The following is a 26,882-nucleotide window of genomic DNA, read 5'->3' on the forward strand; positions in this document are numbered from 1 at the left end:
CTCACTTGCAGGTACCAGAACCTGTTCCCACCCGGCAACTTAAACTCCTGCTCCAGCTCCTCCAAGCTCGGAAAACCCTCATGAATAAATAGATGCCCAAATCTCTCGATCCCTGCCCGCTGCCACCTCCGAACCCACTGTCCACCCCCCCCCCCCCCCCCCCCCCCCCCCCCCCCCCCCCGGAGCGAACCAATGGTTAATGCATATCGGTGCTCACACCGACACCCCCTCCAAAACCCTGTGCTGCCTCCACTGTCCCCACAACCGCAGGGCTGCCACTTCTACTGGGCTTGTGGCGTACCGAGCCGGCGAGAACGGCAGAGGTGCCCTCAAACATGTGCCCTTACTCAGGGTTCCGATTTATACAGCTTGCTGTAGAAATCTCAAAGCACTCCATTCACCTCTGCCGGATCCAAGACCACCTTCCCCCCTGTATCTCCACTCACTCCCATACCGACCCCTCCCCCACTATCCACTTCCTGACCATCAATGTATTCGCCGTCTAGTAATAGTTAATAAAGTTCGGAAGAGCCAGCCCACGCCCCCGCTCCAGCAGCACCTTCCTCACCTGTTTTACTGCCCCAAATAAATCCCCAAATTACCACATTCAACCTCCTAGAAAGCTCCTTTGGGATAAAAATTGGGAGACACTGAAAAACAAACAGAAACCTCGGGAGGTTTCAGTCTGTACCCTCACCATCAGAGACAGCGGGAGCGCATCCCACCTCCGGAAGTCCCCCTTCATCTGCTCTACTAGCCTACCCAGATTCAATTTGTGGAGTTGTCCCTATTCTCGTGCCACCAGGATACATAAGTACCGATCGCTCTCTCCCACCACACGGAATGACATCTCCTCCAATCCCCTCTCCTGCCCCCTTGCCTGGATGACAAAAACCTCACTTTTGCCCATGTTCAATTTATACCCCGAGAACCGGCCGAATTCCTCTAGTATCCCCATAATCCCTCCAATCCCCCCCAACAGGTCTGATATATACAAGAGCAAATCGTCCACATGGAGCGAGACCTTTTTTTTTAATACATTTTTTTATTCTCCTCCTTTTTCACATTTTCTCCCACATTTACACCCATCAACAATAAACAATAATCAGCAAGATATGTCAATCCCCATAATAACAACAATCCCATCCGCCCACCAACCCCCAAACCTCAGCCCACGTGTTTACATAAACAAATGACAAAAAGGAATCAGGGATTACCCATAGTCACCCTTAATCTACACAGCCCCCCCCCCCCCCCCCACAACTAATGTTCGATGTTATCCAGTTCTTGACAGTGCATAATAAATAGTGACCATGACTAGTAGAACCCCTCCGAGCTTCCCCTCAGTTCGAACTTAACCTTCTCAAGGGTCAAGTATTCCAACAGGTCCCCCCGCCACGCCAGGGCACTGGGTGGAGAGGCTGCTCTCCATCCCAGCAGGATCCGCCTTCGGGCGATCAACGAGGTGAAGGCTATGATATCTGCCTCCGCTCCCGTTTCCAACCCTGGCTGGTCCGACACCCCGAATATGGCCTCCTGGGGACCCGGGTCCAGTTTCACACGCACCACCTTGGATATTACCCGAAACACCTCCTTCCAGTACTCCCCTAGCTTTGGACAGGACCAAAACATATGAACGTGATTCGCGCCCCGGCCCCGCCCCCCCCCCCGCAACGCTCACACACATCCTCTACTCCTTCAAAAAATCGGCTCATCCTCGCCCTCGTGAGGTGCGCTCTATATACCACCTTCAGCTGTATCAGCCCCAACCTCGCACATGAGGTGGAGGCATTCACTCTCCGGAGCACCTCACACCAGCCCCCCTCCTCTATAACCTCTCCCAGCTCTTCCTCCCACTTTGCTTTGATCCCTTCCAGTGGTGCCTTATCCTCATCCAGAATAGCTCCGTACACCGCTGACACTGCCCCCTTCTCCAGTCCTCTTTTCGTCAACACCTCCTCCAGCAATGTGGAGGCCGGTTCCTTGGGAAGCTCTGTATCTCATTCCTGGCAAAATCCCGAACCAGCAAGTACCTAAACACTTCTCCCTGCTCTAGCCCATACTTCGCTTCCAGCTCCCTCAATCCTGCAAACCGACCCCGAAGAAACAAATCTTTTAGCGTCTTAATCCCCTTCTCTTCCCATTTCCGAAAACTTCCATCCCACCTCCCTGGCTCAAATCTGTGGTTCCCCCGAATCGGCATTTCCCTTGACCCTAACCCCAACCCGAAGTGTTGGCGAAACTGCCTCCGGATTTTCAATGAAGCTATTATTACCGGACTCCATTAATATTTCCCCGGAGCTATCGGGAGCGGCGCTGTTGCAAGTGCCTTCAGCCCCGACCCCCTGCACAAACTCTCCTCCATTCTGACCCACTGAGAATCCACCCCTCTGATCCAGCTCCGCACTTTCTCCACATTCGCCGCCCAGTAGTAGTACAACAAGTTCGGGAGACCCAAACCCCCTGCCTGCCTTCCCCTCTGTAGCAGCACCTTTCTCACTCTGGCCACCTTCCCTCCCCATATGAATGAGGTAATCCTTCCCTCAATCTCCCTGAAAAAAGTCTTTGGCAGGAAAATCGGTAGGCATTGAAAAGTAAACAGGAATCGCGGCAACACATTCATTTTAACCGCCTGTACCCGACCTGCCAGTGACAAAGGAAGGCCGTCCCACCTTGCCAGATCGGCTTTCACTCTCCCCACCAAACTAGTGATGTTGTACCTGCGAAGCCTCCCCCACTCCCGGGCAACCTGCACCCCCAGATACCTAAAATGAGTCCCTGCTCTACGGAATGGCAGCCCCCCCACCCCTTCTCCCACCCCCGGCCGAGACACCACAAAGAACTCACTCTTGTCCAGGTTCAACTTGTACCCCGAGAAAGACCCAAATACCCGCAGTAGCTCCAATATTCCTCCTATCGACGCACTCGGCTCCGACACATACAGCAGCAAGTCGTCGGCATATAAGGACACCCGATGCTCTATCCCCCCCCCGCACTATTCCTTTCCATGCTCCCGAACTTGTCAATGCGATGGCCAACGGCTCAATCACAAGTGCAAACAGCAGGGGGGACATAGGACATCCCTGTCTCGTCCCGCGGTGGAGAGAGAAATATCTCAAACTGATATTATTTGTGTGGACACTCCCCTTCGGCTCCTTATATAATAGCTTTACCCAGTTCACAAACCTTGGTCCAATCCCAAACCGCTCCAGCACTGCCATCAGGTACCCCCATTCTACCCGATCAAACGCCTTCTTGGCGTCCAATGCCACAACTACCTCTGTTTCCTTTCTTTACGCCGGTGCTATAACAACGTTCAAAACCCTCCTAATGTTCGAAAAAAGCTGCCTCCCTTTCACGAACCCCGTCTGATCCTCCCCTATTACCTTCGGAAGGCACTCCTCCAGCCTACCCGCCAGTACCTTCGCCAACACTTTTGAGTCCACATTCAGAAGTGATGTGGGCCGATACGACCCACACTCCGTCGGATCCTTATCTTTTTTTAGTAACAGGGAAATCGATGCCTGCCCCAAGGTTTGCAGCAACACCCCCTTCCCTATCGTCTCCTCCAACATCCCCACCATCAAGGGTGCCAACCTATCCTTAAATTTTTTATAATATTCCACCGGAAACCCATCCGGCCCTGCCACCTTCCCCGACTGCATCCTCCCAATCGCATCCTTTATCTCCTGCTCCACTATTGCTCCTTCTAATGTAGCCCTGTCCCCCTCCCCTAGCCTCGGGTACTCCAACCCATCGAGAAATTCCTGCATCTCACGGTCTCCTCCGAGTGGCTCTGACTTGTACAACTTCTCATAAAACTCCTCAAAAACCTGGGGCCACCACCAACTTCCCTGCCCTGTCCCTCACCTGAAGAATTTCCCTTGCCGCTGCCTCCCTCCGGAGCTGACCTGCTAACATCGCCCCACCTTATCTCTATGTTCATAAACTGCACCCCTTGCTCATCTCAGTTGGCGCACCGCCTGTCGTTCCTTCCTCTTTTCCAGCTTCGCTGGGTCCCCATCCTCTGCATACCTCCTGTCTACCTCCAACATCTCATCTATTACTCTCTGCCGCTCCAACCTCCTCCTTATCCACCCTAGCCTTAAACAAAATTACCTCACCTCTCACCACCGCCTTTAGAGCCTCCCAGCCGACTGCCTTCGACACCTCACCCGTACAATTGAAACCTACATATTCCTTAATTACCTTTTCAATTTTCTCACAGAATACTTGGTTCCCCAAAAGCCCCACATCCAGTTTCCACACCGGTCTCTGCGCTGCCCCCTTCTCTAGCACCATATCCACCCAAAGTGGAGCGTGATCTGACACTGCAATTGCAGAGTATTCCGACCCCTTGACTCCAGCCAGCAAAGCCTTCCCCACCACAAAAAAGTCGATCCGCGAGTATACCTTATGGACCGCTGAGAAAAACGAATACTCCCGTTCCCTTGGGTGCAGGAACCTCCAAGGGTCCACCCCTCCCATTTCCACCATTAGCCCAGCCAGCGCCTTCGCCCCCCCCTGATGGGACCAGCGAGCGCGGCCGTGATCTGTCCAACCTTGGCTCCTGCACCAGGTTCCAGTCCCCCCCCACAATCAGCTCATGCGTGTCTAAGTCGGGAATAGCCCCAACCACCTTCCTTGCGAATCCCACATCATCCCAATTGGGACCGTATACACTTAACAGCGCCACTAATCTCCCCTCCAATGCCCCTGTCACAATCACATATCTACCCCCCTGATCTGCCACCACCTTCTCCATCTGGAAGCGTACCCTTTTGCTGACCAGCACCGCTACCCCTCGAGCCCTTCCATCAAATCCGGAGTGAAACACTTGGCTAACCCAGCCCTTTTTAAGTCTCACCTGGTCCTTCACCCTCAAGTGAGTCTCCTGCAGCATTGCTACATCGGCTTTCAAACTTTTAAGATGTGCAAGCACCCTTGACCTCTTGACGGGACCTCCTAGCCCTCTCACGTTCCACGTGATTATCCTTACTGGGGGTCTCTCACCCCCCCCCCCCCCCCCACCTTTCTTATCCACCATCACCATACCACCGGGCCCTGCCCCATAAGCCTGACCCGCCCCTGTCCATTGTTTTTTTTAAAAAATATTTTATTGAAAATTTTTGGCCAACCATCACAGTACATTGTGTATCCTTTACACAGTAATATAACAATATAAATAACAATGGCCAGTTTTATAAACAAGAAATAAATAATATATAAACAAAAACAAAACTAAATGGCAACTGCCTTGTCCCAGATAAATATTCTCCAAAAATATGTTTTAACAGTCCAATATACAATTATCTATAACAACAACCTGTACATATTATACTTATATATTAACATCCCTGAGAATCCCTCTGGTTCCTCTCTCTCTCTCTCTCTCTCTCTCTCTCTCTCTTCCCCCCCCCCCTCCCCCCCCCCCCGGGTTGCTGCTGCTGTCTTCTTCTTTTCCATTCCCTCTATCTTTCTGTGACGTATTCGACGAACGGTTGCCACCGCCTGGTGAACCCTTGAGCCGATCCCCTTAGGACAAACTTAATCCGTTCCAACTTTATAAACCCTGCCATGTCATTTATCCAGGTCTCCACACCCGGGGGCTTGGCTTCCTTCCACATCAACAGTATCCTGCGCCGGGCTACTAGGGACGCAAAGGCCAAAACATCAGCCTCTCTCGCCTCCTGCACTCCCGGCTCTTCTGCAACCCCAAATATAGCCAACCCCCAGCTTGGTTTGACCTGGACCCCCACTACCTTCGAAAGCACCTTTGTCACCCCCACCCAAAACCCCTGTAGTGCCGGACATGACCAGAACATGTGGGTGTGATTCGCTGGGCTTTTTGAGCATCTCGCACACCTATCCTCTACTCCAAAAAATTTACTGAGCCGTGCTCCAGTCATATGCGCCCTGTGTAACACCTTAAATTGTATCAGGCTTAGCCTGGCACACGAGGACGATGAGTTCACCCTACTTAGGGCATCAGCCCACAGCCCCTCCTCAATCTCCTCCCCCAGCTCTTCTTCCCATTTCCCTTTCAGCTCATCCACCATAATCTCCCCCTCGTCCCTCATTTCCCTATATATGTCTGATACCTTACCGTCCCCCACCCATGTCTTTGAGATCACTCTGTCCTGCACCTCCTGCGTCGGGAGCTGCGGGAATTCCCTCACCTGTTGCCTCACAAAAGCCCTCAGTTGCATATACCGGAATGCATTCCCTTGGGGCAACCCATATTTTTCGGCCAGCGCTCCCAGACTTGCAAACGTCCCATCTACAAACAGATCTCTCAATTGTGTTACTCCTGCTCTTTGCCATGTTCCAAATCCCCCATCCATTCTCCCCGGAGCAAACCTATGCTTATTTCTTATCGGGGACCACACCGAGGCTCCCGTCTTTCCCCTATGCCGTCTCCATTGCCCCCAAATTTTCAGAGTAGCCACCACCACCGGGCTTGTGGTGTATTTCTTCGGTGAGAACGGCAACGGCGCCGTCACCATGGCTTGTAGGCAAGTCCCCCTACAGGACGCCTTCTCCAATCTCTTCCACGCCGCTCCCTCCTCTTCTTCCATCCACTTACATACCATTGAGTTGTTTAAGGCCCAGTAGTACTCACTCAGGCTCGGTAGCGCCAGCCCCCCCCATCCCTACTATGCTGCAAAAATCCCTTCCTCACTCTCGGGGTCTTCCCGGCCCACACACAACTCATGATACTCTTCTCAATCCTTTTGAAAAAAGCCTTTGTGATCACCACCGGGAGGCAAGGCACTGAAACACAAAGAGGAATCTCGGGAGGACCACCATTTTAACCGCTTGTACCCTCCCTGCCAGTGACAGGGATACCATGTCCCATCTCTTGAAGTCCTCCTCCATCTGTTCCACCAACCGCGTTAAGTTTAACCTATGCAATGTACCCCAATTCTTGGCTATCTGGATCCCCAAGTAGCGAAAGTCCCTTGTTACCTTCCTCAGCGGTAAGTCCTCTATTTCTCTGCTCTGCTCCCCTGGATGCACCACAAACAGCTCACTTTTCCCCATGTTCAGCTTATATCCTGAAAATTCTCCAAACTCCCCAAGTATCCGCATTATCTCTGGCATCCCCTCCGCCGGGTCTGCCACATACACCAATAAATTGTCCGCGTAAAGAGATACCCGGTGTTCCTCTCCTCCCCTGAGTACTCCCCTCCACTTCCTGGAACCCCTCAATGCTATTGCCAGGGGCTCAATCGCCAGTGCAAACAATAATGGGGACAGAGGACATCCCTGCCTCGTCCCCCTATGGAGCCGAAAATACGCAGACCCCCGTCCATTCGTGACCACTCTCGCCATCGGGGCCCTATACAGCAGCTGTACCCATCTAATATACTCATCTCCAAAGCCAAATCTCCTCAACACGTCCCACAAATAATCCCACTCCACTCTATCAAATGCTTTCTCGGCATCCATCGCCACCACTATCTCCGCTTCCCCCTCTGGTGGGGGCAGCATCATTACCCCTAGCAGCCTCCGTATATTCGTATTCAGCTGTCTCCCCTTCACAAACCCAGTTTGGTCCTCATGGACTACTCCCGGGACACAATCCTCTATCCTCATTGCCATTACCTTGGCCAGAATCTTAGCTACATTTAGGAGGGAAATAGGTCTGTAGGACCCGCATTGCAGCGGGTCTTTTTCCTTCTTTAGGAGAAGCGATATCGTTGCCTCCGACATAGTCGGGGGCAGCCCCCCTGTCCATTGTTAACATCGAACCCCTTCCCACCCCTCCCAAGAACCCCCCCCAACAAAAACATCCCCCAACATCCCTCCCTCCACCCCCTCTTGCTCGCCTCGTAGGCCCATTGAAGCCTGCTATCCAGGCTCCAACGTCCGCAGTCCTCCTCTCACCTCACCCCCGTTCACTAACTGTCTCTAGTTAGCTAGCGCGGGTGGCTCCCCCCCGCCAATACCTCTCTCCCCCTTCCACCCAGTCCCAGAGAAAGAAACACCAAAACAAACCCAACAATCCAACCCCTACAATTCACTAACATAACATTTAACCGTCGCAACACAGAACGCCATAAACTTGAACTCTGTAACAATGCAGAGAGAGAAGTAAATTTCAATACAAATCAGTAAAAAGAAAGTTGTAACATTTGTACATTTATACATTTTCAAACCGCTCAAACACAGTCCACAGTCTCTCTTCCAGTTCCGCTCTTCACGTCTGTCCCAAGCCTTCTGCCCTCACGAACGCCTCAGCTGCCTCCGCTGTCTCAAAATAAAAGTCTTTGGCTTTATATGTTACTCTCAACTTCGCCGGATACACCACACCAAATCGCACCCCCTTCTTGTACAAAGCCGCCTTCACTCGCCCAAACGCCGCTCGTCTTTTTGCCAACTCCATCGTCCAGTCCTGGTAGATCCAAACCACAGTACCATCCCACAGCACCTCACGCTTCTGCTTCGCCCAGCTTAATACTTTCTCCTTCATGCAAAACTTATGGAAGCAGATAATTACTGCCCTTGGCGGCTCGTTCACTTTGGGCTTCGGCCTTAATGACCGATGAGCTCGGTCTAGCTCGTACAGGGTGGGGTTCTCACCCTCCCCCATCGGCTCTGCCAACTTCTGAGCGAAGTATTGCATTGGCCTTGGGCCCTCTGTCCCTTCGGGCAAGCCCACAATTCTCAAGTTGTGCCGCCTTGAGCGGTTTTCCAAGTCTTCCAGCTTTGCTCAGAGCCCTCTGTTAGCCTCCACCACCCTCTGCAGCTCGTCCCCCATCGAGGTGACCTGGTCGCTGTGTCGTGTCACGGCCTCCTCCACCTCCTTCATCTTCTCGCCCTGCTCTCTCACCTCGGCCAATGCCTTTGCCACCTCCACCCTGATCGGACCGATTGCCTCCTCCAACAATGACCTCACCACGACCACCATCTCTTTTTTCAGGATCTCCATGTGCCTCACCAAACGTTTTTCCAGCTCCACCACCATCACCTCGGTCATCTTCTCCACCGTAAGTAGTGCGGTCCCGCCTAGCAGTTCGGCTTCCGACATCCTGTCAACACTTTTGCTTTTGCTCATCTTCTCCTTCGGCGGCGAACCCGCGTTTCCTCCTTTCTTTGACGCTGCTTTTCGCATCTTTTAGCGGCTTATTGTTTTTTATCTTCTTTTCTCCTCTCTCCCCCTTCACCCTCCTGTCCTTCATCAATCTGACATTCTTCTTTTTTGAGAGAAAAAAAAAACTTTTACCGAACTTCCATAAATCTTCTTTCGTTCTCCTCTACATTCACCTGGGACCAGGCTTCAACCTTCTTCTTCCTAGGTGGGAGCCATCCGACGTGGAGCACCCTCCCTACATGGCGCTCGGGCCTCGGGCCTGCCGCCTCGACCTCTTCGAAGCTCCGCCCCCGCTGCTCCGACCTGCTGGGCCCGGCGCCTCAGCCTCCGACACCCGCGCAGGGTTCTTCGCCGGCTTTTAAGCCGGCCCCGCTGGCTGCTCGTTGCGGCCCCAAAGGCCAACGATAGTCTGGGAGTGCGTGGGGTCTCGGGGATTTCCCCGAAATCGCCGCGAATCGCGGCCACCGGCGGGAGCTCTTTTTTTTGCGGCCGCCCTGCTCCCCACCCCACCGGAAGTCCCTGGAGCGAGACCTTATGCTCCACCCCCCCCCTCATACTATCCCTTGCCAGACCTTCGAAGCTCACAGCGCCATTGTCAAAGGCTCTATGGTCAGGGCAAACAGCAGTGGGGAGAGTGGACATCCATGCCTCGTCCCCCAGTACAGCCTAAAATAGTCCGACCTCACCCGATGTGTGCACACGTTTGCCACCGGTGCCTGATAAAGCAACCGGACCCAGTCCATAAATCCCTGCCCAAACCCCAACCATCCCAGGACCTCTCATAAGTACCCCCACTTGACCCGGTCAAAGGCCTTCTCTGCATCCATAGCCACCACCATCTCAACCTCGCGCCCCTCTGCAGGCATCATGATAACGTACAAGAGCCTCCTAATATTGGTCACCAGTTGCCGCCCCTTAACAAACCCATCTGATCTTCCCCTGGGACACAATCCTCGATCCGTGTGGCCATGATCTTTGCCAGCAGTTTGTCATCCACAGTCATTTGGGAGATTGGTCTATATGTCCCGCTTTAAAATGAGGGAGATCGACACCTGTGACAACGTCGGGGGGAAGCATTTCCAACTCCTTTGCTTCATTGAAGGTCCCAGCACCCCCGAAAACTTCTTACAAAATTCTATCTGGTATCCGTCCGGTCCCAGGGCCTTACCCGATTGCATCGCCTCCAGGCCCTCTACCAGCGCCCCGTCCACCTTCAGGAACTCTAACCCTCCCAGAAATCACCTCATCCCCTCTTCTCCGGCTGGGAGGTTCCAATTTATACAGCTTGCTGTAGAAATCTCGAAACACTCCATTCACCCCCGTCGGATCCAAGACCCCCCCCCCCCCCCCCCCGGTATCTCTCACTTTCCCGATCTCTCTCGCCGCCTCCTGCTTCCTCAATTGTTGCGGCAGTATCCTGCTCCCTTTTTCCCCGTACTCCTACACCGCCCCTTTCACCGCCCTCAGCTGTCCCACCACCTTGCCCGTGGATAGGAGACAAAACTCCAATTGTAGCCTCTGGCGTTCCTTCAAAAGCCCTTCCTCTGGAGTCTCTGCGTACTTCCTGTCCACTTGTAGGATTTCTCCCACAGCCTCTCTATCTCCACCCGCTCCGCTTTCCACTTGTGTGCCCGAATAGAAATAAATTCCCCCCTCATAACTGCCTTAAGTGCCTCCCAGACTGTACCCGCCGACCCCTCCCCCATATCGTTGATCTTTATATACTCTCGGATGGCTTCCCTCACCCGCTCACACACTTCCTCCTCCGCGAACAGCCCAACATTCAACCTCCATTGTGGGTGCTGGGCCCTTCCTTTGGTCACTCACAAGTCCAGCCAATGCGGGCCTGGTCCGACACCACTATTGCTGAATATTCAGCATCTATCACCTCTGCCAGCAGCGTTTTATCCGGCATTAAGAACTCTATTTGGAAGTACACCTTGTGCACATGGGAGTAGAACGAAAATTCTTTTACCCTCGAACTCCCAAATCTCCACGGATTGACACCGCCCCCCCCCCCCCATGTGCTCCATGAACCCTCGCAGCTCCTTAACTGTAGCTGATACCTTCCCCGACCTAGAGCTCGACCGGTCCAGTCTTGGAACAAGGACCGTGTTGCCGTCTCCCCCATAATCAGCCGATGAGAATCCAGGTCTGGAATCCTCCCCAGCATCCGCCTCATAAATTCCACATCGTCCCAGTTCAGGGCATAAATATTCACCAATACTACTGGCATTCCCTCCAGTTTCCCACTAACCATGCCATATCTCCCCCCCCAACCCCCGGATCCGCTTCTATATTCCCCACCTCGATGCCACCCGCTTATTGACCAGATTCGCCACCCCCTTCGTTTTAAAGTCCAACCCCGAGTGGAATACTTGCCCAACCCATCCCTTCCTCAACCTGACCTGGTCCCCCACCTTCAGGTGTGTCTCTTGCAGCATGGCCACATCCGCCTTCAGTCGCTTCAAGTTTGCGAACACAAGGGCCCTCTTGACCGGCCATTTCAAACCTCGAACGTTCCACATGACCAGCCTGGTCGGGGGCACCCACCCCTGCTGATCAGCCATAGCCCCTTTTGAGACAGCCTCCGGCCCGTGCCACGCACCTCCCTTGGCCCGCCCTCGGGTGCCCACCATCATCAATCCTCCTCCTCCTCTTCCATTTTAAAGGCCCCACTCCTGTGCAGTACTACCTTCCCTTCCCCCCCCCCCCCCAGATCCCCCAGCTCCCCCCCCATTCCCCCTCCCCTTGCTAACCTTCAGCTCACCCGTCACTGTGCCTCTGTGAACTAGCCCGTCCAGCTAGCCTGGCAGTTCCCGCCCCGGCGCCTAGCATCCTACCCCCACTGATTCCCCTCCCCACCGCTCAAACATTAGTGCAAACAATCAATAGGAACAGAAAAAAGAAACCAACCCCCCCAACCCTTGACAAAGAACAAAAAAGAAAAATAGAACTGAAGCTAAAAACAAGGGAAAAAGAAATGACCGAGAACAAAAGTTTTTACAGCATCTTCACAACTCCTCCACCAAAGTTCAAGGTCCACCTTCCCCTTGCAGTCCATAGTCTCTCATAAACTCCGCTGCCTCCTCCGAAGATCCAAAATACAGCTCCCGGCCCCCATAAGTCACCCATAGGCCCGCCGGGAAAATAGTCCAAACTTCACTCCCTTCTTGTAGAGGGCTGCCTTTACCTTATTAAAACTTGCCCTCTTCTTGGCCAGCTCTGCACTCAGGTCCTGGTACACAGGAATCTCACTGCCTTCCCAGGGCAGCGCCTCGTCTGCCTGGCCCACCTCATGATTCGCCCCTTGTCCAGGAACCGGTGCAGCCGCACCACCATCGCCCTCAACGGCCCGTTTCCCAGGGGCCTCCTCATCAACGCCCTGTGTGCTTGGTTCACCTACAAATGCCGGTCAACGCACCTTCACCAAGAATCTTCTTGAGCATTTCCCTACGTACATCCCAGCATTGGCTCCTTCGCACCCCTCCCGCAGACCCATGATCCGAATATTCTGCCTGCGTGACCGGTTCTCCAAGTCCTCCACCTTCTCCTCCAACCGCTTCTGGTGGTCACGCATTAGCCCCATCTCCGCTGCCATCGAGACAAACTGTTCGTCATGCTCCCTCGTCATCTCCTCCAATTTCTGGATTGTCTGACCCTGAGCTGCCAGCCTCGTCTCCCTGCGGTCAATACCCGCTTGATCGAGTCCACCGCCCGGGCCAGGTCCTCCAGACTCTCCTTTCGTTGCTGGGTGAACTTGTCATTCAAGAAGCTCACCAGCTGCTCCATCGACCATTGAGCCAGCAGGGCCACTCTCTGCCCCTCCGCCATCTCCACATGCGTTGCCAGCTTCACACTCGCTTCGACCGACTTATTCCTTTTTCGGTATCTTCTGGTCTTCAGCTGCATAAACTAGAGGGTCAATCTCCTCCACTCACACTCCTACACCCTTTTCTGTCTCACTTCCACTTGAAAACCAGGGGGGAAAGCCCTAAACAGACCGCCACGAGCGGGAGCTACCAAATGTGTGACCACTCACTCTATGGCCGCAATCGGAAGTCCCTGCATTTGCCCTTCTAGGCTTGGAAGGGGCTGTCGAAGAAGCCTTGGTGAGTTGCTGCAGTACTCTTTAAGCCGTAGTGTTTGTATCGCTGGTCCAGTTCAGTTCCTGAGTGCTTCAGATGCTAATGTGCAGTAATCACTTCTATTCAAGAATGGAGGAAGCCAGAAAGGAGAAAATTATTATTTTTTTGAAAATATTTTAAGGCATATATAATTTTTAACAACAATTTTCAAGAGGGAAAATACAACAGAACAAATAACACCCACCCAACCAACAACCAAACCCAGCCAATGTGGCTGACATACACAGTTCCCTCGTCCCTCTTTCCCACTATTTCCCACCTCAACCAACTCCCCCCAGCCTCCCCCTTTCCCTTAACACCCCCCCCCCCCTTTATATCTGCTGATAGCTTAATTTTCCCCAAAGAAGTCAATAAACGGCTGTCACCTCTGGGCAAACCCTCACATCGATCCTCTCGGGGCGAACTTGATCTTCTCAAGCCTGAGAAACCTGGTCATGTCACTGACCCATACCCCTGATTTGGGGGGTTCCAAGTCCCTCCACGCCAACAACATCCGTCTCTGGGCCACCAGGGAGGCAAAGGCCAACACATCAGCCTCTTTCACCCCCTGGACTCCTGGGTCTTCCGACACACCAAAAATCTCCACCTCTGGACATGGAACCACCCGTACCTTCAATACCATGGACATGACCATCGGCAACTCTTTGCCGGAATCCCCTAAACTTCAGACATGTCCAAAACATGTGGACATGATTTGCGGGCCCTCCCGCACACCGCCCACATCTGCCCTCCACCCCTTCAAAGAATCTGCTCATACGGGCCACAGTCACATGCGCCCTGTGGACCACCTTGAATTGTATCAGGCTAAGCCTGGCACACGATGAGGATACGTTAACCCTACTCAAAGCATCCTCCCACAATCCCGCCTCTAATTCCATGCCCAACTCTTCCTCCCATTTTTGCTTTACCTCCCCTATCGGGGTCCCTCCCATTCCATGAGCTCTTTCTAAATTTATGAGACCGTGCCCTCCCCCACTCCCGTTTTCGACACTACCTTGTCCTGTATCCCCTAGGGAGGTAGGTGCGGAAAGGTTGAAAACTGCCTCCGTGCAAAGTCCCTCACCTGCAGGTAGTGGAACCCATTCTCCCGAGCAGCTCAAACTCCAAATCCTCCAAGCGTGGAAAGCTGCTGTCAATAAACAGGTCCCCTAACTGCTCGATCCGAGCTCGCTTCCACCTCTGAACGCCCCCCCCCCCCCCCCCCCCCCCCCCCCATCCAGCCCCCCGGTGCAAACCGGTGGTTGCCACAAATAGGTGTCCATACCAACACCCTCTCCACTCCCATGTGCCTCTGCCACTGTCCTCACACCCTCAAGGCCACCACTACCACTGGGCTTGTGGCGTACCGAACCAGTGCCCCTAAACATGTGCCCCTACATGAGGCTTCCTCCACCCACTCCCACACTGACCCCTCCCCCACTACCCACTTCCTGACCATTGCTATGTTCGCCTCCCAATAGTAGTTCCTGAACTTCGGTAGGATCATTCCCCCCCCCCCCCCCCTCAACCCCGCTCCAGCAGCACCTTCTTTCCCCGCGGGGTTTTACCCGCCCATACGAACCCAGAGATCACCGTGTTCACCTTCTTTAAAAAAAACCTTTGGGATGAAAATAGGCACGCACTGAAATACAAACAAAAACCTCGGGAGAACCGTCAACCCCCCCACCCCATTACAAAATAACAATCCCAACCCCATCCACACACTTACTACCTGCTCAGCCCCCACTGCCCTTCCGTGAGCAAGCCCACCCAACTAGCCTGGTAGTCCCTGCCCATGGCGCCTAGCATCCTACCTCCACCCCCCCCCCCTGTTGATTTCCCTTCTCCCCCTCCCCCCCTCCCCGCTCAACCATCGCACTAGTGCAAACTTTACAATTCCCACCCAACACATAGAAAAGAGAAATCCCCCATCAAAATACAAACAAACCCAAAACAGAGCAACGGCCACAAGTACTGTGCAAAAGTGATTCCTACAAGCCAGAAGAAAACCAAGATACAAGATATTCAATATCCTCATCCTCCTGCCAGCCCATTGTCTCCAATAAATTCCATCGCCTCTTCTGGCGACCCAAAGTAGAGTTCCCAGCCTTCATACGTAACCCACAGACGTGCTGGGTATAACATGCCAAACTTCACCCCCTTCTTAAAGAGAGTCATCTTCACCTTATTGAAGCTCGCCATCCTTTTGGCCATCTCTGCACCCAGGTCCTGATAGACACCCAGCTCGCTGCCTTCCCAAGTGCAGCGCCTCGTCTGCCTGGCCTACCACAAAATCCGTTCCTTATCCAGGAACCGGTGCAATCACACCATCATCGCCCTCGGCGGCTCATTTCCTTGCGGTTTCCTCATAAGCGTCCTGTGCGCCCGGTCCACCTCCAAGGGCCGAGCAAACGCTCCTTCACCCAGCAGCTTCTCGAACATCCATGCCACATATGAACCGGTGTCCTCTCCCTCACTGCCCTCCGGCAGACCCACGATCCTCAAGTTCTGCCTGTGCGATCTTTTCTCAAGTCCTCCACCTTGTCCTGCAGCCTCCTCTGTTGATCTCTCGTCAACTCCATCTCCGCAGCCATCGAGGCAAGCTGCTCCTCATGCTCCCCCACGGCCTTCCGGATCGCCTGGGCCAATAACCTCATTTCCATGCTGTCAACCCCCGCCTTTATCGGATCTACCACCCTGGCCAGGTCCTCCAAGTTCTCCTTCCTCTGCTGGGCAAACGTCTCATGGAGGAAGCTCACTAACTGATCCATTGACCACTGGGCCGGCAAGCCGGACCCTGACCCTCCACCATCTTCCCCTGTGTCACAGGCTCTCCTTTTTCGACCACTTCTGGTCCACGAAACCATACAACAGTGGGATACTCTCTTCTTCCACCCCTCCTCCTTTTACAAACACTCAGCTCTGCCGTTAGCCGGGGAAAAGATCCAAAACATCCACCACGAGCGGGAGCCACCAAATGTGCAACCACTCCATGGTCGCCACCGGAAGTCAAAACGGGAAAATTATTGACCAGTTAGCCGAACATCTGTTAGTGGTAAAATGCTGGAATCCATTATTAAGGCAGTAGTGGCAGATCATTTAGAAAATTATAATGCAATCAGGCAGAGTCAATATGGTTTTATGAATGGGAAATCATGTTTGACATATTTATTGGTGTTCTTTGAGGATATAGCAAGCAGGATGGATAACGGGGCACTAGAAGATGTGTTGTATATTGATTTTCAAAAGGGATTCAATAAGGTACTACATTAAAAGTTGTTGCACAAGCGAAGAGCACATCCTGTTAGAATGATATATCAGCATAAATAAGGGATTGGCTATCTCACAGCAAAGAGTCAGGATAAATGGGTCATTTTTAGGTTGGCAGACTGTAACTAGTGGGATAAGTGCTGGGGGCCTCAACTATTTACGATCAACATGCATCTCTTGGCCAAATTTGTTGACGCTACAAAGATATGTAGAAAAGTAAGTTGAGAGGAGGATAAAAAGAGTCTGCAGAAGGATATTCTTATGCCAAATGAGTAGGCAAAAAACTGGCAGATGAGTATAATGTGTAAAAATGTGAGATTGCCCACTTTGGTGGGAAGAATCGAAAAGCAGAATATTATTTAAATTGTGAGAGACTGCAGAATGTGGTGCTCCAGTGGGATTTGGGTATCCTTATATATGAATTATAAAAGGTTAGCATGTAGGTACAGCAAAGCGGCTGGAGTGTACAAGTAGATAAGTCATGTTAAAGCTGGACAGGGCATTGGCGAGACCACCCCTTGAGCGGCGTGTAGGGTTTTGGCCTCCTTTCTTAAAGGAGGGATATATTTCCATTAGGGAAGTATAGAGAGGGTTTATTAGATGATTATTGGGGTGAAGGGGTTGTCTTCTGAGGAAAGGCTGAGAATTATTATAGCATAATTACAGAAGGAGTCCATTCAGGTCATCGTGTCTGCATCGACTTTCCAAATGAGCATTTTGCCTAGCGCCACACATTCCCCTGCCTTCTCCCCGTAACCCTGCCCATTCTTCCTTTCCAGATAACAATCCAAGCCAACTGAATGCCTCAATTGAGCCTGGCTTCACCGCACTCTCAAGCAGCGCATTCCAGATTGTGACAATTCGCAGCATAAAAAACGTATTCCTCGTGTCACCATTGCTTCTTTAGCCGATTACTCAAATCCGTGCCCTCCTGTTCTTGATCCCTCCATCAGTGGAGGCATTTTCTCCCCATTTACCCTGTCCAAACCCTTCATGGTTTTGAATATCACTATCAATTCTCCACCCAGCCTTCCCTTCCACAAGGAAAACAGTTCCAACTCCTCCAATCTATGATCATAACTGAAGCTCCTCATCTCTGGGACTATTCCCGTGACTCTTTTCTGCACCCTCTCCAATACCTTCACATATTTCCTCAGCTGCAGTGCCCAGAACTGGACGCTGTCATCCAGTTGAGGCCAAACCAGTGTTCTGTACAAGTTTAATATAACCTTTCTTGCCCTTGTGCATTATTCCTCTATTGGTAAAGCCCAGGATGCTGTTTGTTGTATTAACTGCTCACTCAACCTGTCGCCTTTAATGACTTATGCCCATATGCACCCTGGTCCCTCTGTTCCGCACTCCCTTTCAAATTGTACCCCTTATTTTATATTCGCTCCTGTTCTTCCTTTCATTGAATTCACTCTGCATTGAATTTCATTGACCACTTGTCCATACAGTCCACTAACTCCTCAATTCCCTTTTGACGTTCTACACAATCCTCCTTACCATTCACAACGCGTCCATGTTTCGTATCGTCTGCAGATTTTGAAGTTGTGCCCATTACACCAACGTCCATGTCATTCATATTTATCAGGAAGAGCAAGGGACCCAAGCATGGACCCGGTGGTGAATTCCACTACAAACCTTCCTCCGGTCCAAACAAAATCCATTAAACACGACTCTCTGTTTCCTGTCATTCAGCCAGTTTCTTAACCATATTACAACTGTCCTTTTCACTCCAATAAATATTGATACTAACCAAAAGCCTTTACGAGTAACAATACACCTTACTAATAAAATAAACCTTACTTAAAATAAAAGGTATGTCACACCCTTCAATTGGACTAGACTCTATTACTATCTTTGGAGAAAGGGAAACACCAACAATACTCACTAGCCAATTACCTCATGGGTTTTCTGTGGTGTTATCGGTTAATTATTTCCCCTCGCCCCCAACCAACCGCAATTCTTTTTCATCAGGTGAAGGAGCAGCGCTCCGAAAGCTTGTGATTGAAAAAAACCTGTTTGACTTCAACCTGGTGTTGTGAGACTTATTGAATTATGGAGCAGGTTCAAAGAGCCAAATAGCCCAGTCTTCCTCCTATTTATTTTGTTCTTATCATAATGTTTACCTCATCCAGTTGGATCATTCAGAGCTCCCAAAATTTGTGGGGTCTGGCTATCATTGAGTTATTTTTCTGATAACTCAGCTTTAAGATCTGTTCTGATTGTGAAACAAGGGACATTTGCAGAAGAGGTTTGCAAGAATTGTTCCAGGGACTGGAATCTTCAGTTATGAAGATGGATAGGAGATGTCTTTGGAGAGGAAAAGGAGATTTGATAGAGGTGTTCAAAATCTATGATGGCCAGGACAGATTAGAGATGGAGGAACTGTTTGCACGAGTAAAAGGATCGAGAACGAGAGGGCACAGATGTAAAAGTGATTTGCAAAAGAAGCAACGGCAATCTGCGAATAAACTTTTTCACACAACGAGTGGATCAGGTCTGGAATGCCTGGATGGGTGTTGGAGGCAGGTTCAAGCTAGGCATTCAAGAGGGTTTTAGAAGATTATTTGAATATCAACAATGTGCAGGTGTACGTGAAAAAAGCAAGAGAATAGCATGAAATCATAATGTTCGATTGGAGAGCCAGTATGAAAACAATGGGCCGAATGGCCTCCTTCTGAACCATAACAATTCTGTGATGCTGATTCTGACCAGACATCTCTCCCTGTTGCTAAACTTACTGAAGACGATGTTAGGAAAATGTGGTGTAATATTGTATATAAGTGGCAACAGGTGATTTTTGTCCATGTTTAGTATTAAGCTGAACATTCATATTTCTCCCAAAGATGGTGTTCAACAAAAGGCTGGTTAAAAAGTGAGGGGAAAGTTTGAATTTAGCTTGTTATGGGTTGAGTTTGAGAAGAATTCCACAGTTGCAGTTGTGTGTCTAATTGGCTTAGGAGGCAATTGTCCTCCCAATAAACGAGAGACTTGGAGGTTCCAGTCCACATCAAGGTATGAAGATCGAATCTAATTTCAGAACGAGGGAATACTGTTTTGTTGGAAGTGCTATCCTTCGATGTCACTTGAAAGCAAGTTCCTCGCTCTGTGTTTGAGAGGTCAGGTCATTCAAGGTGCCATCTAGGTATTTTAAGAACAATTTTGCTTGGTATCCTGGTAATATTCCCCCTCAAAAGCAGGTTATTTATCCCATTTACTCCTTGTGGGATGTTACTGACAGAATTATTCATCTTCAAAGCAACAACCATTGAACTTCAAAGTAATTCATTTTGAAAAGTGTTTAAAGTCATTTTAATGGCTATTGTTTCTATATAATTAAATTTTTTACATCTGACGTCATGCAATCCATACTTACAGCTTTGAAACTTGTTCAATGTGTCTACAGGCAAAATATCTCAATTATAAATATTTTCCAGATTTTCCGATATACTTGGCTCCAAATACACCAGCCCAGTCGAAATTCTAAGGAAATCTGATCTTCCAGGCTTCTCTCCAGCCAGGCTGACTGTGATAGACTTGGGTTCACCTGCGAGAAGCTACCCTATGAGTAAATTCCATCACATGGCAGTCAAGGTCATCACAGCCTTGCATGCATCAGGCACATTCTGAGCAATACCAGTAAACCTAGTGAGCACAGATGTATCAAGCAGGTTATGAATGACCTCCTCTGTTGCCGTGTTCCAAAGTTTAGGGTGCTAATGGTGGTGTCCATTATAATCCTGTGGCTTTGTGAGCCACAAAGGTTTCCTTTCCATCGATGTACAAATGGCAATTATGCAGCAACCACGTTGGAGAGACACGATGGCACAGTAGTTAGCACTGCTGTCTCACAGCGCTGAGGGACCCAGGTTCAGTTCAGACCTTGGGTGCCTGTCTGTGTGGAGTTTGAACATTCTCCCCGTGAATGCATGGCTTTCTTCCAGGTGGCATGATTACCCCCCACAGTCCAAATATGTGCAGGTTAGGTGGATTGGCCATGCTAATTTACCCCTTAATGTCCAGGGATGTACAGGTTAGGTGGGGTTACGGGGAAGGGTGGGGGAGTGGGCACAGGTGGGGTGCTCTTTCAGAGGGTCTCTTATCTCCCCTGCCATAGATGAGTGCTTTATTAGAGGGCCTCATGCCAAGCTATGTTCCTCTACCCATCCCCCAAGGTTCCTTATCCTCCATCCCCATTCGCCCACTCTCAACCCTGTACAGAACTAATGAACCCTAAGGGAAGTTTGGAAAGCTTTTAATTTTATACTTTCATTAAAGAAAACTACTTTCATTACAGCCCTATAAACGTGTCAATCATCCAGATCCTTTGGAGTACTAATAGCTGAAACTGCAAGCACTTGAAACCTCTTTATCTTGTGTAAATTGTGCAATTGTCAGAATAGATCAGAGTGCAAGAACTGTCAAGCAAGAAAAGTTTTTCTTGGGCCACAGTTGTTTCAACAGACGATGGGATAACTAGGCTCTCAATCATATGTCGTTATGTATTCATGTTCAGGACATGAGGTGGCATGGGTTGGGCATTGGGAGCATGTGGGGGACGGGGGTTAGAATCATAGAATTTACAGTGCAGAAGGAGGCCATTCGGCCCATCGAGTCTGCACCGGCTCTTGGAAAGAGCACCCCATCCAAGGTCCACACCTCCACCCTATCCCCATAACCCAGTAACCCCACCCAACACTAAAGGCAATTTTGGACACGATGGGCAATTTAGCATGGCCAATCCACCTAACCCGCACATCTTTGGACTGTGGGAGGAAACCGGAGCACCCGGAGGAAACCCACACAGACACGGGGAGGACGTGCAGACTCCACACAGACAGTGACCCAAGCCGGGAATCGAACCTGGGACCCTGGAGCTGTGAAGCAATTGTGCTATCCACAATGCTACCGTGCTGCTATTGTTTGTTTTGCTGTCATTATTCCACCCAGTAAGCCTTTTCAACAGCCTGCCCCTAACCTTATTGCCTCTGAACTCTTCCCCGAGATAGGAGACATGACACCTGCATGTGCCTACACGCCTCCGGAACGGAAATCCTGTCTTTGCTGGCACTTTCTTGCCAAGTGGGTCAAGGCAGGGTATTTCCTGACCCCTGCTACCCACCTCTCGGATGAAATTCCAGCCCAGTTCCTCAACCTTAAAATTATTTAATCATCTGTGCTTGAGTTTTCTTTTAAAAGACCAGATGGTTTAAAAGGATGACTCCTTCAACCCTAGCTCCTGACACAATTGCAACAGCATGGGACATCAGATAAGCAAAGATACACAGGAGTGTATGTATCCGCCAGCGTAATCATCTTTCTCAGCGCTGCCGTAAATGCTTGGATAGATCAGGGACTGTTTTATAATCTAACACCTCTGTTCATCTCGCCAAAGGCAAAGCAGGACTGCGGCAAACCAGTTGGAGGCGACCACTACAGGCAATAAGAGTCACATACCAGCCATACAAACACTGTGGCTACAAGAGCAGGTCAGTGGCTGGGAACTCTGCGGTGACTATCTCACCTCCTGACTTCCCATAGCCTGTCCACTATCTATAAATACACAAGTCAGTAGCGTGATGGAATATTCTCCACTTACCTGGATGAGTGCAGCTCCAACAACACTCAAGAAGCTCAAGACCATCCAGGACAAAGCAATCCACTTGATTGGCGCCTCATTCACCATCTTTCACTCTTTCCACTAGTGAATAGTGCCAGCAGTGTGTATCGTAGAATCCCTACAGTGCAGAAGGAGGCCATTCAATTGTGCACCGACCCTCAGAAAGTGCACCCCAACCTAGGCCCTATTCCTGTAACCCCACCTAACCGTTGGACACTGAGGGACAATTTAGTATGGCCAATCCACCTAACCTCCACATCTTTGCACAAGATGCACTGCCACAGACAATTAACCTTAAACCCATGCAGTACTTTGCCAGTGGCTTTGTATCATCTGAATGTTGAACGGGCTATAGCCTTCGCTGTTGACGAAATTGAGTGAACGTAATGGTATTGAGTGCCATGTATTCAAGGAGTGTCACACAAACAGTAAAATTATGTCTTTCTGGCCATTCAGCCACTGTGGAGTTTGCTCTGTAACAGTGCAACGATGGAGAATAGTAGTGAACCACCTGCTGCCTGGAATTAGATTGGAGGAAATGAAAGCCTACACAATAAACAACTTGCAGAACGCAATATTAGCACATGTACCAGCTATAAGAACAAACAAATTGAGACTCTCTTTGCTATAAACAGTCGGAGCAAATTAACTTTGGCAAGGTCTTGGCAACTTAATATGCTGCTGCCTCCTTTCTGACTGCAAGAATTTTGCATGAAGCCATTTTGGATAGTCTGACTGTGGTTATCAGAGTGAATGAGTCTACTTTACAAAATTACCTAACGTTTAGTGTACTAAATGGGGAATCTCTCTCTCTGAGAGGATGAGGAGATTCAGTTTTTAGGAAGAGCCATCCATAGAATCCCTACACTGCAGTAGGAGGCCATTCGACCCATCGAGTCTGCATCAACCCTCTGAAAGAGCACCCTACCTAGTCCCACTCCCCGCCCTATTCCCATGACCCAGTAACTTCACCTAATTGTTGGACACTAAGGGGCAATTTAGCTTGGCCAATCCACCTAACCTGCACATCTTTGGATTGTGGGAGTAAACAGGAGCACCCGGAGGAAATCTACACAGACATAGGGAGAAAATGCGCAGACAGTCACCCAAGAACTGAATTGAACCCGGGTTCCTGGCACTGTGAGGCAGCAGTGCTAACCACCATGCCACCCACAATGTTACACAGCTATTAACCTGAGGATGATGCTGGGCCTTTCCATTCTCTCTTCAACGTTCTTTAGGAGTCCAGGGTTTCTCTTTTCAAGCTTTCTCAGATAAAATCCACATCGTCGGCTTTTGACACTGAATGTGGGCCTGTTTCAGGTTCTGAACAACTTGTCTAGTCTGACAGCTGAAAGCCTCCCAATACATTCTGGACGGGAAGGGTAGGCGGAGGGGGAAGTGTGAACCAAACAGAAACTTGTTGGGGCAGGGAGCTTGTGGTGAGACGAGGCCAGGCAAGCGAGGCTTTGGAAGTGAGTTCCACATGGCGGCGGGTGTAATGGTTAGACGGTTGAGACCTGTGGTGGAGCAGAGTGGACAAGGCTACTCAGAAAACTGGAGTGAGAATGGCGGGCGAAGGAGGAGAAGAGCCGTTTCAAGAGGAAGTGGCTCGGGGTTTTTTTGGGACGGAAGGGGTCGGTTGCTGACAGAGGCTGAGGACATGGCTAGGTCCAACACATGGGGATGGGGATGATCTTGAGTGGGTGGCGGACCTACGATCTTCGTTGGGGGGAGGCGCAGGAATGTCCTGTGGGGTGGTTATGGCTGATAGAGGCGGGAGGAGCAAGTGAGACCCCCAGTCTGTGATGTGGAATGTATAGGGATGGGTGGTCCGGTGAAGAGGGTAAGAGTCTTTTCGCATTTGAAGAACTTGCGATCCGAATTGGTGATGCTGCAGGTAAGCAATCTGAGGGTGAAGGATCAGGTACGGCTTCGGAAGGGTTGAGTGAGTCAGGTGTTCCACTTGGGCTTTGATAGCAGGGCCCGGGGGGTTAGCAATAGTGGTGAGTAAGAGGTTTTGGTTCCAATGGAGCAGGCTGTGGCAGATCAGGGGGGCAGATACGTTATAGTTAAGGGCATTTTGAGTGTAGGTCGGTGGTGTTGGTTAGCGTGTATGCCCCAAACTGGGATGATGTGGGATTTATGAAGAGGATGTTGGCATCCATCCTGGGCTTTGACACGCATCAGTTGGTTTTGGGTGGGGAAACCCAAGATTGGATTGGTCGAAGCCGCGCTCATTGACCCCCTTCGGGAGTGGGGGTGAGGGTGTTGGCAGTGTTCATGAAGGAATTGGGGCAAGGGGTCCCATGGCGGTTTCTGCACCCGGGGGGAGGGAGTATTCTCTTTTTTTCTGAAGTGCGCAGTGTATATTCGAGGATTGATTTCTTTGTTGTGGGGAGGGTAGGGAGGAACGCCAGCAGTTGGTGCACAAAATTTTGAAAGTGTACGGGAAGTATGTGGAGGATCCCACGACTGCGTTGTTAGCAGGAAGATGCTGCAGGCGAAGTTTGATCTTTTATCCATGGGGAAAGCGGTATGCCAGATGAGACATGGAAAGGGGGTTGTGTATGAGTATGGGGAGACAGCCAGTTGTTTGTTGACGGTCCAGCTCAGACGGCAGACGGCCTTCCGGGAGATTGTCAAGGTTCAGGAGCGCCGGAGAGGCGAATAGTGTATTCGCAGACTTCTATAAGAAATTGCATAGGTTGGAGCCCCTGGGGATGAGTCAGATATGTGGCAGTTTTTGGAGGGATTGGAGTGTCGCTGCTAGGGGCAGAGGACAGGGCTGGGTCGGAGGAAACAGTAGGGATTGAGGAGGTGTGCGTGGCGATTGGGAAAATGCAGACAGGGGTGGCGCCGGGGCTGGAAGGGTTCCCAGTGGAATTTTATAAAATATTTGCAGAAAAGTTGGCACCATTGCTGGTGAGGATATTCGAGGATGTGGTGTTGAGGGGGTGCTTCTAGAGACGATGGGAGAGGTGTTTATTTTGGTTTGTTAAAAGAAGATAAGGACCCAGTGAAGTGTGGGTCACATTGGTCAATATCCCTGTTAAATATAGACGCCAAGATACTTGCCACAGTATTGACGCTTAGGATGGAGGAGTGCCTCCCACAGGTGGTTGAAGAACTAGACAGGGCTTGTAATGGGGAGGCAGTTAGCGTCAAATGTGCAGCGCCTGTTAAATGTAGTTCTGTTCCTGGCAGAAGGGGAGGAGCAGGAGGCCATAGTGGCGTTGGATGCAGAAAAGACATTTAATAGGGTCGAATGGAACTATTTGTTTGCGGTGCTGGAGTGGTTCGGGATAGGGCATAGGTCGTTATACGCAGATCCGAAGGCAAGCATTCATATGAATTAAGTGAGCTCGGGGCACTTCTGGCTAAAAGGAGAAAGAGGCAGGGTTGTCCCATGTCATCCCCATCTCCCCCTCATTGCGTTGGCGATACAGCCCTTGGCCATTGCGCTGAGGGGCTTGGATAAGTGGAGGGGTATAGTGAGGGGGTGCAGCATAGAGTGTCCCTGTACGCTGACTACCTTCATTTGTACATATTGGACCCGGTTCCTAAGGTGGGGGACATAATGGGGCTGCTGAAACAGTTTGGGTTTTTCTCGCGCTACAGACTAAAATTGGAGAAGAGTGAGTGCTTTTCGGTTTCTTCTCCGGGAAAGGGGACTAACTTGGGGGGGGTTTTGCCATATCGGGTGGCGAAAACCCATTTCCGGTATCTGGGGGTGCAAGTGGCTCATGATTGGGCCCAGCTCCGTAAATTAAACTTCACGAGCCTGGTGGGTTGGATTGAGGCGGACTTGCAGAGGTGGGATAGCCTCCCCCGTCTCTTGCCGAGTGCAAATGAATATCTTGCCGCGGTTTCTATTTTTATTCCAGTGTCTCCCGGTCCTCCTGCCAACGGCATTTTTCGTGGGAGTGGGGGAGCTGATCTCATTTATTTGGGCTGGGAATGTCGCCAGGATTCGTAAAACGGTGCTTCAGAGAGGGCGACAGTCGGGGAGCTTGGCCTTACCTAATCTTATGTATTTCTACTGGGTGGCGAATGCTGAGCAGGTGCAGGGTTGGGGTAGAGAGCCAGAAGCAGTGTGGGTGAAGATGGAGGCAGATACGTATACGGGGTCGGCTCTGTGGGGGTTTGCTATGGCGCCACTCCCATTCAAGGCAGGGAAATACTCGAGTAGCTCGGTGGTGGTGGCGACGCTGAAGATATTGGAGGCAATTTCGGCAGCATTTTAAATTAGGGGCATCATCAAAATTGTTGCTGGTCCGAGAGATTCACTTCTTTGAGCCGGCTAGATTTGATGTGAGGTTTCCGGGCTGGGAGGAGAAGGGGGTGGTTACACTAAAGGATCTATTCCTGGGAGGACGATTCGCAAGTTTGGAAGAGTTGAGGGAAAGGTTTGGGATCCCATGGACCGAGGCATTTAGATATGTACAGGTTCGGGATTTTGTTAGGAAGACTTTACCAATGTTTCACCCCTCTTTGCTGGAGGGGATGCTGTCTGTGATGGGGTTGGAGGGGGGAGTCACCTCGGCTATTTATGGGAGGATTATGGAAGAGGAGGATGCGGTGTCTTTATAAGGGGTGAAGACCAAGTGGGAGGAGGAATTTGGGGGGGAGGGGGGGGGGGCTGCTGGAGGAAGGGTTGTGGTGCGAGTTGTTGTGAAGTTTGAATGTGTCAACCTCTTGTGCAAGGCTGGGGCTGAAACAGTTGAAGGTGGTGCACAGGACGCACCTGATGAGGTTGAGG

At 50.8% G+C, this 26,882-nt stretch overlaps 1 protein-coding gene across 48 annotated transcripts in view; it reads left to right on the forward strand.

Annotated features, from left to right (window-relative positions):
* The window catches only part of ank3b (ankyrin 3b), a 1,101,178-nt gene that overhangs the window by 1,031,444 nt on the left and 42,852 nt on the right, over window positions 1-26,882 (forward strand). The gene's annotated exons all lie outside the window — the stretch shown is intronic.

This window comes from Scyliorhinus torazame, chromosome 16 (genome assembly GCF_047496885.1).
Source record: "Scyliorhinus torazame isolate Kashiwa2021f chromosome 16, sScyTor2.1, whole genome shotgun sequence".
NCBI lineage: Eukaryota > Metazoa > Chordata > Chondrichthyes > Carcharhiniformes > Scyliorhinidae > Scyliorhinus > Scyliorhinus torazame.